The sequence below is a fragment of the Pteropus vampyrus genome, unplaced genomic scaffold, assembly GCF_000151845.1.
Source record: "Pteropus vampyrus isolate Shadow unplaced genomic scaffold, Pvam_2.0 Scaffold389, whole genome shotgun sequence".
NCBI lineage: Eukaryota > Metazoa > Chordata > Mammalia > Chiroptera > Pteropodidae > Pteropus > Pteropus vampyrus.
Window position 1 is genome coordinate 748,612 of NW_011889170.1, and position 16,547 is coordinate 765,158.

The 16,547-nt window shown below is 34.8% G+C and overlaps 1 pseudogene; it reads left to right on the forward strand.

Annotated features, from left to right (window-relative positions):
- The first annotated feature begins 15,015 nt into the window (after positions 1-15,015).
- On the forward strand, positions 15,016-15,134 carry LOC111731642 (annotated as a pseudogene).
- Positions 15,135-16,547: the final 1,413 nt, after the last annotated feature.

Below are 16,547 nucleotides of genomic sequence, written 5' to 3' on the forward strand. Positions count from 1 at the left end.
CAATAGAAAAAAGAAATCTTCAGAATTTGTAGGCGTCCAACTTTTTTGCTTCTTTACTTTAACTTGAGAGAAACTCACATGAGAAACTAAAACCCTAGTTTAATATCTCATGAGAGGAAAAAAAAAAAAAAAACAGCCTTAAATGTTAGCTAGTAGCAATGTTTTTGAGATTCTATTCTATGGACAGCATATTTCTGGATATGTGACTCATATGTAGAGTTTCTGACCTCTGGGTTCTGCCAGTCAGGAGTTAAACAAGCAAATGTAACTAAGACATAAAAGCTTCAACAGAGAATTTGAGATTTGAGCATGTTATTTTATTTCTCTGTGCCTTATTTTTATTATCAGCAAAATGACTATAGAAAAAGCACCTCCTTTAGAGCTAAAATTTATATATACATTAAATATATATAATTTATAGCTAATATAAATATGTAATATATAATCAGCCCTATAGAACTTTATCTCAAAAAACTAAGGAAAAGCTAAAATGAATGGACTCACTAGAATCTAGGAGAATGAATCAGAAAAGGCATTGAATAAGGTGAATTTGAAGAAAACATTCTGAAAGTCGGTGGGGACCCAACTTAGTATGATTAAGAAGAACACATTTTTAAAAGGGGAAAAGGAGCACACTAGGTGTGTTTACATAAAAAGAAGGTTTCTTCTATCTGAATATATGTACCATGCAATAAAACCAGGAAAATGAGCAACAGGAGATGAAGGCCTTGGGGCAGATGCTCAAGAGTTTGAATCAAAAGCTGATTAAAAGCTACAATGGTTTCCTGTGTAGGGAGCAATCTGATTAAAATAATTTAGAGAAACGATAATTGTTGCTTTAATTAGCATGGATTAGAAAGGAAGAGAAATTGTCCAGCTATAATTCAATCAGCAGCAGGACTCAAAAAGACTATGAAAATTGAGAAGGTATGTTTCTGAAAAGAGATACAACAGAACTGCATTATAGATTCCTGACGTATAACAACATCAAAGGGTATAGACTAACAAAAGGGATCAGTGTATGCTGCTATGCTTATTTGTAACATAAATATGTACCTGGTTAATATTTAATAAAGTTTATAATTCGATGCTCTAAAACGTCTCCTCAGACCAATGTTACTAGGTAACAGGATACCCCACCTTCTCTTTTTTTTTTTTTTTTTTTAGCCAAATTGCTAGAATAGCCCACAATAACTGGTGGCAAATTAGACCTATCAGACATATCCGCTACTTTGAAAACATTAGGCATTAGGAGCTCAGTTGACTCACTGAATTCACTTTATATAGCTTACCAAATAGCTGTCAGCCTTCAATTTATTTTGTGTCACTTAAAAACCAAGAACTTAGAAGTTAAAAGAACCATATCACAAGGTTGACACCTTAATCTTATTACCACTAGTTCTGTGACTGACATTATTAAGAGATTAATGAGCACTTGTTCAATGATATTGTTATGCCTTATGAATACTGTGTTCACTATCAATTCTACTTTATCATCTGTACATTTGGTCATTTTCAATTATCAGGTGACCTATATTCATAAAAACACTGCATACTTTGAATATCTTATCTATAAGGTGGACAAGCATCTATTCTTCGGTGATAAATTATATCTAGACATCTCTCAGGAGGAAAAGAGGGAAAAAGTAGCTTGCACTGAGTGCAGTGTATTGAGTGTCAAGATTAAAACATGGAGTCTGTTGCAAGCCTTGGATACTTTTACATCACACTGCTTCTGTCCTCTCACATAGTCCACTTCTAACATTCCTTGTCCTTCGAGCATGGTCAAATGTCATACAATACCACATCTACTACTCAACTTCTGCTAGGTAGGAGAGACAACCAGCCAACTAAGAAAACTTAATATAAGGGACAGTAAATAGCCAGAGAGTCAGAGATGTATTGCCTTTTTGCTCTAGAGAGAAATGAAACTTGCTGTTTTCACAGATTGTATGACATTGCTAATATTTGCAAAGCACTGCTCCAATGCTTGTGTGATGTACAGATAAAGATGGCGTAGTCCATGATCCTAAAAACTTACAATTTAATACATAAGATAGACTTCTGAACAGTGGACCCACATAAGACCGAATGAGAGGAGAAATGCTTTCTATAAGAGATGTTTTGATGGGAGGAGAAATGCTTTCTATAAGAGATGTTTTGATGGGAAAACTGGATTTCATTAAAATAGCAATAGAGGTAAGGGCTTTCTTAATCAGTGGAAAAAACAGTGGAAACAGTTACTGCAGAGGAAGAAAATAACATGTTTGAGAAGAATAAACAAGCCATTCCAGATTTAATATAAAGTGTGTTTCTGTGTGTGTATGTTATAATCTGGAAGTAACTAATTCCATGACCCTGAATCCATACTCTGAAACTTTAACTTTCCTGCACGAGCAGAGTGAAGTCACTGAAAGGTTTTATACGGAATTGTGATGTAACGAGGACTGTATTATTATTACTATTGTAATTACTATCCATAGTAGTAATAGTAACAAACAATAACTTTTGTTAAACACATCATGCTAAGCACTTATGCATTTTTATTGATCTCTTACACTGATCTTATAAATTAGGAATAATTTTGTTTCTGTTTGATAATAATTCAAATCAAGCCTCAGAGAGAATGTCACTTGCTCAGATTTTCTCTGATAGCAAGAAGCAGCTCCTAGTATCACACCCACATCTGTCTTTCTTTAGAAACCTATTCCTAACTACTCTGCTCTTCTGTCTCTACATTCCATATGAAAAATGAAATACGTAAAGAGGCAAGCTAGATCTCAGTGAAAGTTGTCAGAAAGACCAGTTGTTCGGCAATTGCTATTAGGTATTTTCATTTCCTTCCTGTCTTCATGAAAATTATTACAAAGCAATTTGAACCTTTTCTTCCCTTTTCTGTAACTCGATATTCATTTCCTTGTTTTTCTATGTACTGCAACACTGAGAAATACGCTCTTTGGAGAAGAAAGAGGAAAATTGAGATTTTTGATATTTTGCTTTGCACCAGCATCTAAAGATCTCAAAGCAATTTACCACCATCACCTCATTCATTCTTACCTTATCTCTGTTAGTAACACAGGAGCAATTTCACTGAATAAAAGATGCTGTTTCTACTAACCACATCATTTCAGTGGCTGAAAGAAGACATACACCAAGAGATTCTCTAAGGTATGGTGAAAATCAGTAACACTGTTGACTTTAAAACCCAAGGCTAGCAAATTACAAGTCAGAGCTCTTATCTTGTTTGATAATACGTAGGGAAAAGTCACTTGGCTGAAAAAGAAAAAAAAGTGAAACCACACTCTGGGGAATTCCTAAAGGGCACAGTTTTATTTTTCATAAGCTTTTGCTCTGATCCACCTTTTTTTCCTTAATACTAGATACTGAAGACAGTAGTAGGATGGGAATGGAAGTGGCCATGCAGACGATGGTGATGTTTTTAAGAGTGGAGAGATACGAGTCTCAGTTTAGTCACAGATCTGCCACTTTTGGGCTGTGTGACCTTGAGAAAGTCATTTACCTTTGCTGATCTTAGGGCAACAGTCGTCTTAGGACACAACTATGGAGGTCAACTATTTCAAAGTCTGTTTTTAATTCTAATGTTCATTACATCCATTAAGCTATAAATTTCATTTCTGGAATAAAGACTATCTTTTGTTCATTCAAATTCAAGAACTATGCATTGCAAATGTCATTGTTCTAAAATGTCTGCAAGAGTAAAGCAAGTAACATAAATAAAAGTTCAAAATGGATAAAAGATAGCAGGCAGCTCATGGAGCCCCCCACCCCCCGGACTGTCAAGGTCACATTTTTTAAAATAACATAATGTGAAGCAAGCAAAGGACACTGCAGGCTAAAACACATTCGAGCTTTTCCTATGCAAAAGTTAGGTATTTCATTTTATCACTCAACTGCCACTTGCATCAAGCCTCAGCTTTCTGCTTCAAGTGTATTCTTTGCAATCGAGCTTCTCAAAATAATAGTTTCTTTCTCCAAATAAAAAAAAAATCTTAGATTCATCTTATTCCACACTGCTTTAAATCAGAAATGTATATATATATATTGCCTTTACTCATGTATGTTCTTGCTAGTCTCTTCTGCTAGATTTGTTGACACTGGTGGTCTCTCTCTCCTTGAACCTCTCTACTCTTTAGACTTCCATGAAACCTACCACCCTTGAATGTTCTACTATGACTTCTAGCTTTCTTTTGTGGACTTCTCCTTTTCTCTGACCCACCCTTAAACAATGATGTTTCCTCTGGCTCTGGTCTTAGCCCACTAGCCTTTGCTCTATATGCTCTTCTGAAAGATCTCAAACACTCATGTGGATAACAACTATGCCTACGTTAAAACCCTGAAATCTTTTGGGAACACCATATCTAAAGGTTTACTAGTTATAGATACCTCAGTTCCAATGTTCTAAACTGTATGTGTCTTCTCCTCTGTACTAGTTACAATTTATTTATCTCATCTCCAAATCCATCCTTCTTTTCCTTGCTTTATAATACTGGGTCTAGACTCTATAAACATCTCTCCTTTGCCAGCCAGCTTACTGTTAGGCTTTGTTAACAGAGAACAATTGAGGGACACTGAAAAGCCATAGTAGAAGGGAAGAATATTCCTTACAGATTCTAGTGTGCAGTCTTTGTTTCACTGTCAGCAGATTGGTATGTACGTGACCCCAAATGTGTGGGCAGCCCCAGCAGCACTCATCCTCATGACCCTCACAGAACTATGGCCTGCACTCTCCAGCAAGTTTTTTTCAACCACCCATCTGGTTATTCCTATGTACCAGCCCTAGTCAGCAACTTCTACCAAGTGTCCCCAGCCATATGGAGGACCACTCTTACAGACCACCAACCTGCAACTTCTGACAAATTTCTTTGCCTCGAGCAGGCTGCATTTTCCTGTTTTAGCCACCTCCCTCCAAAAAGATTTGAATCTCAGTTTTGGGGTAAGAGACATCGGCTAACTTCTTAGTCTTTCCTTGTTTGTTGTCCCTAAGCCCTAGAGGAAGCATCTGCTTTTTGCATTTGCTACTTCTATACCTCTTAGAGTTTTCTAATATGAACATTAGGACAGTGATTAGAAAACAATAGGTCCCTAAAACTTTGGATGAGGACAGTGATTAGAAAACAATAGGTCCCTAAAACTTTGGATGAGTAGTCTCCTCAGACATAAGAGTGCAAACTACTGCCACTGGTTAGCAGTGGCAGTAGTTTGCACTCTTATGTCTGAGGAGACTACTCTTCCTTTGCTTGAAAATTCTGTGATAATCTCACCTGGGTAAATGCGTATAGATTATGTTCTAGGTATCAGTTATAGAGTATGGCCCAGAAGAAATAGCTTATACTCCAAAGAACTGTATAATTGTACTAATATTTGTTATCAGAATCACAGAGAATATACATGGAAGTCTGGAATATAACACCAGATCAAGCAAAATATATTTATATGAATATACTTACTAGATAATCTGAATTTAACGTATTGGGCTCATACACATAGAAGTGGTTCTGATGTCTTAGTTGATTGGTTAACTGAAACTAAGATTTAATGACTGTGTTTAATGAGAACAAGATGTTAGTGCTTCTTTTGAATAATGAGCAGGAAGAAATTTAAAGCTTTAGGAAATGGGAATGTTAGAGGGGATTAATGTGTGATCTACACAAGCCACCTACTAAGAAGATGCAGGAGACTTCCTTCACTATTCATTGTCAAATACATTACTAAGGGTAGAATCTTCATTCTTGAAAATCTCTGTGGCTTCTTCCATTATTTAGCCAGCTGTGACAATGGGAGATGCAGCAATTGAGACGGACTCCTGATTTCAGTGAACAGGACGGGATTTCCAGAGTGGCAGAGACCAAGTGGCAGCACTAAACTGCCAAAGACAAGGTTAACATATTCTCCATAAATGGCAGCAGGAATATGCCAGTAATCAAAATATTTTGGCATTCAGGGATCTCTGACAGTGACTAATTGATCACAGTCTCTAGGAATGAAACAAATAGCCTACGAAGATACTCTTTGAACCATATCACGGAAAAAACTCTAAGTCTGATGGCCAAAAACCAAACTTGAGTCACCACAATGCTAAGTCATGACCTCTCACCCTCTCTCCATAATTAAAGCCATTCAAAGACACACAATCTCTTAACTGAAGATGAATCTGGGTCCCCTTATAAAAGGAGCCTGCAATAGTGCTATACAATAATTATTCCATCAAGCCTTTCCCAAAGAGAACTACAATTAGTTACTAGAATGAAAGTGTACAGGAAAAAGTAAATATCTAGACTTTCTGGGGATTACTAGACATTCTGAATTGTCAGTAATTCCCTGGGACCCAAAATGCTACTGTAATTCACAAGTCAAAGCGGAGGTTTATAGTGGTAATGTAATGATGAATGGAATCTTAGCCAACATTTGAATGACAGTGTATCCAGTGCATCTATAGATTCACCAGGTTTTTTTTCTTTTTCAATAGTCCCCAACTTTCTAATTAAAAAAGATAATTGTACTTGGAAACTGGCAGAATACCTGAATTGACTCTTTGACCCATGGGGTAATATCTATAGTAAGAAGGGCCAAATAGAAGTCCTTTGAACTTGCATACCTATCAAAATAGTAACTCAGAGCAATATTACATTCCTGGGGGAATTTCAAAGATTACTGCCAACACCAAAGACTTGTTAAGATGCATGCTCACTTAAATCATATGATTGGCTGGTGAAGAAGTTGGATGGATATTCAAATATGACCAGATATCACAAATTTAATCAGGTAGTGAATTTAATTTCAGCTGTTGTCTCACGTGTAATAACTTTACTTAAGCAAACTAATACAGCTATTAACCTGGCTAGTATATTTACCTCTACCAGTGTATAAGAGCAAACAAAAGCACTTATACTTTCCCTGAGAAGGCTAAGAATGTAGCTTCACAGTCTTACTTAAAGCTAAGAAGACTCTTCTGCCCTCTGCCATAATGTAATTCATGAGAGGTTGACCATCTCAGTATTCAACAAAATATCACACTGGACCACTACTGATAATTGAATTCGATAAACAGGAAGTAGCAACTACTTTAGATGCCTTAGCAAAATATGCAATCGAAAAAATAAGGAAAGAATACCACAAAAACACTTGGACCTACAACCTCACTGAAATTTCTAAGGGTACAATTGTCTATAGCATGTGATGATATCCTAAGGTGAAAAATGAGTTGCTGAATCTCCTACACCTACCATGAAAAAATAGGATAGGTACAACACATAGTAAGCCTTTATGGATTTTTGAGGCAACATATACCACATTTGAATGGGCTTCTTTGACTCACCTACTAAGGTACCAACAAGTTCGCTGGGTTTGAGAAAGAGAAGCTCTGCAGCAAGTCCAAACTGCAATGAAGAACTACTTTCCACTAGGGCCTCTCAATTGGGTATATCTAATGACACTTAAAATGCCTTTGGCAAATAAGGATGTTATATGGAGACTTTGACAAATAAGAGAATCCCAGGAAACACAATTTTTGGAGCAAATCTATGTTTCTCCTGCAGATACTTAGTCTCCTTTTTAAAAAACAGTAAAGAATTGAGACTGGGCCTTAGTAGAGACTGAAAGCCATTTAACATCAGTTGGCCATGCAATCTGATCTTCCTATTACGAACTGAGATCAGATCAACCAAATCATAAGTTTGGGCATGTTTGGCAATTATCTATCACTAAGGGGAAAGAGTGTAAAAGAGACTGGGTTCACAGAGGTATGGGATATACAAGTTGCATGAGCAGGTAACTCAGACTCCTTTAACAATGACATGCATTTTCTTCTCTCTCTCAATCTACACCTACAGCCTGATAGGTAGTTACACAAGTAGGAAGAAATAAACTGGATAAAGCAATAGAGACCCATTCGAGGGTGATCATGAGTGATAGCAGTAAAGACAAGTATTCCTCATGAGCAGAAGTGCACTTAATTTTCTACATTGTCTGGACTGAAAGATGGCTGACTCATAGACAATTGCTGATGGTTTGGCTGAATGATCATAGATTTAGAAGAAACAGGGTTGGAAGATAAGTGATTTAAAAAAAAAAAGTCTGTAAAGAATTATATGGATAAACCTCTCAGAATGGGCAAATACTATGAAAATATTTACATACATGTCAGTAACTCCTTATCCCCAGCTGCTTCATTACAAGGTAAATGAGTTCATGTAAAAAGTGTCATTGATGGCAGGGATGGAGGCAATGCTTGGGTTCAAAACTTGGGCTTTCTCTTACCAAATCTGACCTAGATGCTACTACTGCTGAGTGTCTAATCTGCTAAAATGAAGAAATCAACATGAATATCCTGATAAGACCACTCGCCAGGGTGAAGGAGAATCAGCCATCCAACTGGTAGCAGTTGATTATATTAGACCTATTCCATTATGAGGTGTCAGAGATTCATTCTCACTGAAATAGACACATGTATTCTGGATATAGTAATCTAACCTTCCATGTATATAATGCTTTCGACATCACCATCATTCACAGACTTGTATACTGTGATATTTTGCAGAATATTGATCCAATTATCCGTTGTGATAGTATTCCAACCACCATTGCTTCTGATCAAGTAAATTTTTCAAAGCAAAGTAAATGCATAAATGGGCTCATGTCCACGGAATTATTGTTCTTTTCTCTTTGCTTCTTATGCATATATATTTACTTTTATGTTGACTTTTTTCTTCTCTCTCCCCCTTTCTCTTATTATTTTATGTACAGGTTGATGGAAGTTAATTTTAAAATGTAATATTTAGTACTGACAAAAGCATTCCAAATGTTCCCCTCAGCTTGACTAAACTTTAGACAGGCTTTTCCCTGACTATAGATCACCCCCCTCCCCTCTCAACTTCCCATTTCTTAAAGCATTTATTTCAGAAAGTTTATAAACTTTTCTCTGCCTCTTTGACATGTAAATTTTTTTAAATTTTCTTTCCAGATTTACAACCTAGGAATGTGTTTCTCAAGGATCTAGAAACCATCTTTTTGAAATGTAATCATCAAGAAAGATACCATCCCTGCATCCCAGTTTCTATAGGAAGGTAGAAGCCTAACTTCTTTAGCATTCATTGAAACTATTGCAGTAGCCTCCTAATTGTTTCCATTCTTGTCTCCTTCAAATACATCTTCCTCTCTGATACCTGAATATTATTTAAAGAAGAAATATGACCATATCATTACTTCCTACTATCCTTAATTTTCCTCATAACTTAAGTTGATACTTAGTTCTCAAACTCAGGCATGCCCATTAGCACATAATCAGAGATGTACCAAGGGAAACTCAAAGCATGAACATGCTTTATCTTTCCAGACCATCAATTTTATTCAAATATTTTGGAAGTAATTTAACTAGCAAGTAATTTCTAAAGGATTACTTGATAAATAAGTAGATTTGTAATGGAATAGAATCCAAAATTCACATGAAATTTTAAGCTAAATGATAAAATATGAAAGAAGTATTACAGCAGTCTCTGCTGTTAGGTATACTTCAGTGAGAAAGAATAAGAAGCACCAGTGGACAGAATAAAAGCCAAGCTTTATATCACGAGCTCTGTGGGACTTGTCTCCCACCTGTAACTCAATCTCATCTCCCCAAATACTGTTGTTTAAGCCTACCTCTTAGACATTTAGAATTGCTTTTTCGTCTACGAACGACACATGTTAAAAGAAAAAAAAACACAGTCCCAAAATGGCATCGCTTGTGCTAAAGCCTATAATACCAAACTTAGATATGATACCTGCCCTAATTGCTGTTTCAACCTCTCCCAGAAATATATTCTTAATCAATAGGTCTGGAATTTTTTGGTCCACACCAATGAGGTAATCTTTCACAAAGGCCCTCTCCAATGAGGTAATCTTTCACAAAGACAACATTCATGATATTAAAAATAATAATAATAATAAAAAGTAATAAAAATAAAACCTTACAGCTCTCTTACCCTCCCCACCCCCCCAAAAAAAAGCTGTCCTGGTCTAAAAACATTCTTTTCTTGTCTTCCGTTAATAGCTCTCTTGTCCCTCCCATCTTCCTTAAAAACTTTCCATTTCATATAACCCCTCAGAAAACTCTTCTAGCTGCTAAGTAGGATATCACCTGATTCACGAATCTTTTAATAATGCTAATCAGATCTTCAGATCTACTTGGTAGAATTTTGTTCTTTAACACTCAGAATTATATAGTTTCATATTGCCACTTCCCATATTGTCTTCCTCACCTAGATTGTTCTCCTTGTGCCTTAATACACCAACAGGCTTCTTCCAAACTTATTCTCCATTCATTCTTTAAGGTGAATTTATCTGTCATCTTCATGTTGCATTGACCCATGGTAAAACTAAGCTAGTATCCCTCCTCTTTGCCTACTATGACAACTGCACTTGCCAAATTGTATTAAAACCATATGCCTATATGTTTATCTACCTATTTATACTGCAAACTTTTGGGGGGGATAGTTACCATATGTCACTCATGTGTATTCAGCTGTGTATCCCTAGCACTATCATGTCTGTTCACATGATTAATACTTAAAACATACTGCTTGAACTAATAATAAATTATATAACCAAGCACTGTATTGGGTGTTTCCACACATTTAAAATTGAGTTTAATGATAACATGCTCATTTTTTTACATTAAGAATTCAAGGCTCTGAGCATTAATGACCATGTCTTAAACCATGTCTTCTTAATGGGGGTGCTGTTGCCCTCAAGGGGATGAAAGTTGCTTCTGAGGGGCGAAATATCTTAATGATTATGATGGCTGCCTACCTAACAAAATCTCATTATGTCATTGAATTATCTTGTGTATCACATAAACACAAATTATATTGAGTTCATGAAACATGTACAAAATGTATACAAGATTAGTGCTACAAAACTACAGTGAATAGATAGCTATGATTAGAGGACTTTCTCTAGATAGATCTTGCTCAGTCTTAAAGTTGTAGCATGAGGGCTTGTGCATGTCTATTGGCTGTTACTGGCTATCATGTGGATGATACTTGATCCTCACCACTTTTGTGTGTGACTTGGGCTTTGAAAATTACATAAATAACAGTTTATATTTTATTATTCAATTTTACAAAAGTTATTCAATCAAACATTTTTTTGCCTAGCTCTAAAAAGAAAAATGTTGACAATATTTGAATAAATATTTAGCACCTAAATAAAAGTTGTTTTCTCATATCGAGCAAAGTTAAACTTATGTTCATTAAAATACTTCTAGGAAATTATTTTTTGGTTGATTTGCTTTTGATGAAAAAGCAACTGTTTCGAATAATTTTTTCAAAATTTGATCACATTGCTATTATTATTATATACTTACATAAATGGCTAAGTCATATCTATAATTTGATACATTTTAATATATAAGTAAATAATAAAACAGTATACATATTGGCATTATTACAATTTTATGAAGCAGCAATTAGGAAAACATGTCAAAAAAGGTTTCTTAGCAAGGCAAGAATGAAAAACAAGGTTGAGAAACATTGTCTTAAATCACACAGAAAGTGTATGTAGAAGCCAAAATTCAATCCTGTTTTGTAGCTACAGATTCTTTTTCTTTTTCTTTTTTTTTTTTTAATTTTATTTTATCCCAGCTGGCTCCCGGCAATCAGAAGTCTGATGGAAAAGTCATTCTACCACAAGAGCATGTTGATTTTTCTACCTCTGCCTGGGGCCTCTAGTGCCCTCTTAATGGACTATGATTCTCTGCTCAGCAGCAAAGCATTTTCTCCCCAGTCATCCTGGGAAATGCTCTTCTCAAGACCAAATGCACTGCAAATCATGGCAGACCTAGAGCTTGACTTAAAATTCTATAATTTTACCCTCCTGCCATCTGTGCCAAACAGAAGCAGATTAAAAGAGAGTTTAAATAAAGTGAGTTTATATTAAAAGGGGGATCACCCACTGGACAGGCATCACTGGACAGGCATCACTGGACAGGCATCACAGGTATTCACCAACCATGAAGGTGAACATGGTTGAACACCCCCTCACGAAACCAAACAAACAAACAAACCTTTATCTCTTATGTAGAGGCCAGCAATGTCCTCCCATTCATCTTCTTAACTTCCAAAAAGTTTTGGTATATAATGAAATATCCCTAATAGCTTTTCAAAGAGAAGCTTACAAGTCATAGACTCTATTTAGTCATTCCACCATGATGTATACAAAACCATATATATGCAACAGAGAACCATTTATCCCTTTGTAAATTAAAGTTAAAATTACTGAACAATGAAATTTTACCTAATTAACACAATATAAAGATTCACAAAATAGCAAATTGTAGTTTGGGGACATTCCAGAAAGTTGAAACTACAGAAAGAATGAAAAACCAGTGACTTCAGGCCAAGGGCTGGTATAGAGTATTTGAACAATCTGGTCAAATATTACAAAATTACCATCATGTTCTGTTTGCATTTACCCTGGCAAATAGAGGATTGTAATGAATCTTCTAAAAAAGAGGCTCCCACTCCCCACTCCGGGGACTAGATGGTGAAGAGATATTGTTTTAAAATTAAGCACATCTCTATTTCCTAAAAGAAGTAAAGAAATAAACATTGAAGAATGGAATCAAGAGTTGACTATACACAACCTCCACTGTTGTAGGACCACTAGGAAAACATTGTGCTACAAAGTGATTTCCACCCAAGGACTTCCTTCACAAGAATATAGAAGAGACAGAATTATAAGTGTTCCAAGACAGTTCACAGCATCCTTCAATTTGGGTTTATTTTACTCCTCATACAAATTTAATAGAAACTTTGGCTTTCAGACACTCTTCTAGGCACAGAGGCTCCAAGGAGATTTACTCAAGAATAACATTCAATTGCTCACAACTTACAACTAAATGGGATACAGAGTTATAGAAGTCAATAACTACAATAAAATAAGTGCTATAAAAAGGTATATGTGAAGTGTTTTCAGATCAAAGAGCAGTTAAGGATGGAGCATTTAGGGAAATTGCAGAAAGTTTCATAGAAGTCACACTTGAATGTCATCTTGAAAAGTGAGTGAAAAAAATTTCTAGATGGACAAGTCAAGGAAGAATATTTCTGGTAGGAGTTTGCTAATATTTAAAAATTGAATGTAAGTGGAAGAGTTAGAAAACATTAGGTCTGTCTAGATCAATGTCTGTCTCTGTGGGTAATATAAAAAGATGGAGTGGTAATTTAAGTTCAGTTAGACTACAAAGAACTGAGGTGAACCAAATATAGGTATATAAGACTTCACTTGAAATCAGAATTAATCCATAATGATTTAAATAAATGTGGAAGTAGCAACAAATACCCCATGCAGAAAAATTCCAAAAACATAGAGATACTCAACTCTCAAGAAGATGTAGTTTGCACTCCCCACTCTTTAAGTCCAAGAGGTCTACAGTGACTTTTTCTTTCCAAGAGTATAGTATGGAAAGGGTGAAAAGATAGTAACTTTAGAGTGGAGAAATCTCACTAACTCTGCCTCAAATAGATAATTAAGGTCAATTTCAAGAGTGATAAGCCATGTTGATAAGTGCCCTTGATATGATGTAATAATGAAAATGGCACTCTATCTCCATAATCTTCCTCCTAAAACCCACAACCCCAGTCTAATTAGAAAAACATGAGACAAATCTTATCCGAGGGGTATTTTACAAAATACATGACCAATATTCTTCAAAATTGTCAGGGTCATGAAGAAGTTCAAGGAATTTTCACACCCAAGAAGAAGCCTAAGGAGACACAATAACTAAATATAATTTGGCAACATGGATGGGACCCTGGAACAGAAAAAGAATATTAGGTAAAAAAAAAAAAAGTGGATAGAATAAAGTATGGACTTTAGTTAATATTAATGTGTCAATATTTATTTGATAATTGTAACAAATGTACCAAACTAATGTAAGTGGTTAATAATAGGGGAAATTAGGTGTAGGACTTATGGAAACTAATCTTTACAATTTTTTTTTTTAAATCTAAGAGATAAAGATTTTTTTTAAGTGTAAATTAAATAGTCTTTTACATATAACAACCAGGGCAGGAAAATTTATCCAGTCAAAATAGTTTGATGAGTCAGTTTAGTAGATCTAGCTTCATATTAAGCAAAAGTAGGACTTTGTTATTTTCTATGGTCACATTTTTCTCATATTCATTTAAAAAATATAAATTCACTCTCTGAAGTCTTCCTAAAGTCTTAATTCATGATGTGTAGCTTTAGTCATTTCTCATACCATCATTCTGATTAGTGTAATTTCTAAGACAAAGCAGATTAAAACAAAGAAAGCCAGTAAATGACGTTCCAGAGTCACGCAGTTAAAATCTAGAAATGTAAAAACCAAAAGTCAGATTTTTTGACAGTGGGCCTGTAAATTAACCATGGGGCAAACGACTCATTATTGTGGCAGTTTCCATAGGTGATATATATTATCACATATATCATTAATAAGTGAGCAGTTTCAATCAGAGAAAGATGTCAGACTCATTTGTAAATTAATATGGATAACAAATATATCCTATGTTTTGGAAGATAGTCTCAATATCAAATATATTCTTCTACTGTCTTCGTGAATCATTAAAATATTCTAAAAATTTAATTTTAATATTTCAGCATTTAATTAATATTTTTTCAGACTGGCATTTTCACCTGCAGAAGCATAAAGTTATTTGATAGATCATATATCTTATTTAGAAGGTGTAAAGGAAGAGTCACTGTACTAGAATTGCTAAATTTTTGAAATTGAAATTTCTTGAAATTTACTAAACTTTTGGCCTACTTTCCTTTAAGAAACAAAACAAAGCATTTTACAGTGAAATAGTACACATATGTAAAACACATAAAATATAAACATAAACATTAATAATCATAATTATCAACATGAAACCTCTACCCATGTCAAGAAATTTAGAACATCGACAGCAATACCGAAGTCCTAGGTATGCTTCTTCCCACTTACAGAAATCTCATCCTCCTCAAAAAATAATCACTAGTGTCTATGGCCATGCTACCCTGAACAAGCCCGATCCCATCTGATCTCGGAAGCTAAGCAGGGTTGGTCGTGGTTAGTACTTGGATGGGAGACCACCTAGGAAGACCAGGTGCTGTAGGCGTAAAAAATAAAAAGGAAAAATAAGGAATTGTAAGCTGACAAGGTCCTTGAAATCTGTGAGGTCAGCCAAGGGTTGCCTTGCCTAAAAACTAAATAAATAAACAAAATAATAATAATTACTACTTTATGTTGATTAACTCATTTTTTAATAGTTACATCAGCTAAATGTGTGTCTCTAATGTTACAGATTAGTATTTTTACATGTTTTTTTCCTTCAAATTCTTCTATTAAAAAATTTGTCTATGGGATTCGTCTACATTGTGGTATGCATCTGCAGTTTATTACTTTCATTGTTATGTAGAATATACCATCTTCTGAAAATATCACAGTTTAAATACTCTACTGTTCAAGGACATATGCATTGTTTCCAGTATACAATTATGTATTTCTTCTGGTTATATACCTAGAATTGGAATGGCTGGTTTACAGACATGCTCACATTCAATTTTAGTAGACAATACCAAACTATTTTCCAAAGTGGTTGTCATATTTACAATAGTGCTGACACTGTTCATGATAATTCCTATGTTCACCATTTGTAAACATTTTTTATTATTAGTCTTTTTCATTTTAGCCATTTTGATAGGTAGGTACTGGTATCATGTTGTGATTTTAGCATTTCCTTACTAATTACTGAAGTTGAACACAGTTTCATTTAGCTACTTGGATATCCAATTTGTGATTTGGCTGTCCATTCTTTTACACATTTTCTCTAGTGATTTATCAGTCTTCTCACTGATTTGTAGGAATTCTGGATAAGAGTCCTGTGATAGTTCTATATGTTGCAAATATTTTCTTCCACTACACAATTTTCCTTTTCACTCAATGATTACATTTAGTAAACAGAACTCAATTTCCCTAGAGTCAAATCTATCAATCTTCTAATTTATCAGTCTTCTCCAATATGATTAGTGCTTTATGTGTTCTATATAAAAAAATTATTTCCCTACTGCAAGGTCATGGAGACATTCTTCATTCATCTTCTAACATCTTTGTTGTTTTGCCTTTAATAATTGGAATTGATTTTTATATATAGTGGAAGATAAAAATGGAGTTTCATTTTCTTCCAGGTGGATATCCATTATCCCAGCATTTTTATTGAAAAATAGTCCCTATCACACTGTTCTTTATTCCAACTTTTCTCATAAATCAGGTGTCTGTGTTGAATGACTCTAATTCTGAAGGGTCTTCTGTTCTATTATGCTTTTCTCTCGTTGTGAGTAAACCATGCTGTCTTAATTTTTGTAGTTTTTTATTAAGGCTTGATATCTGCTAGAATGAGCTTCTTATCTTTTTTGCCTTCTTCAAGTAGTGTCTTGGCTGTATATAATGTCTATATATTAGATATATAATATCTGTATCTACATATATATGTAATTATTATTAGAAGAATTCCATCATTTTTCCTAAAAAT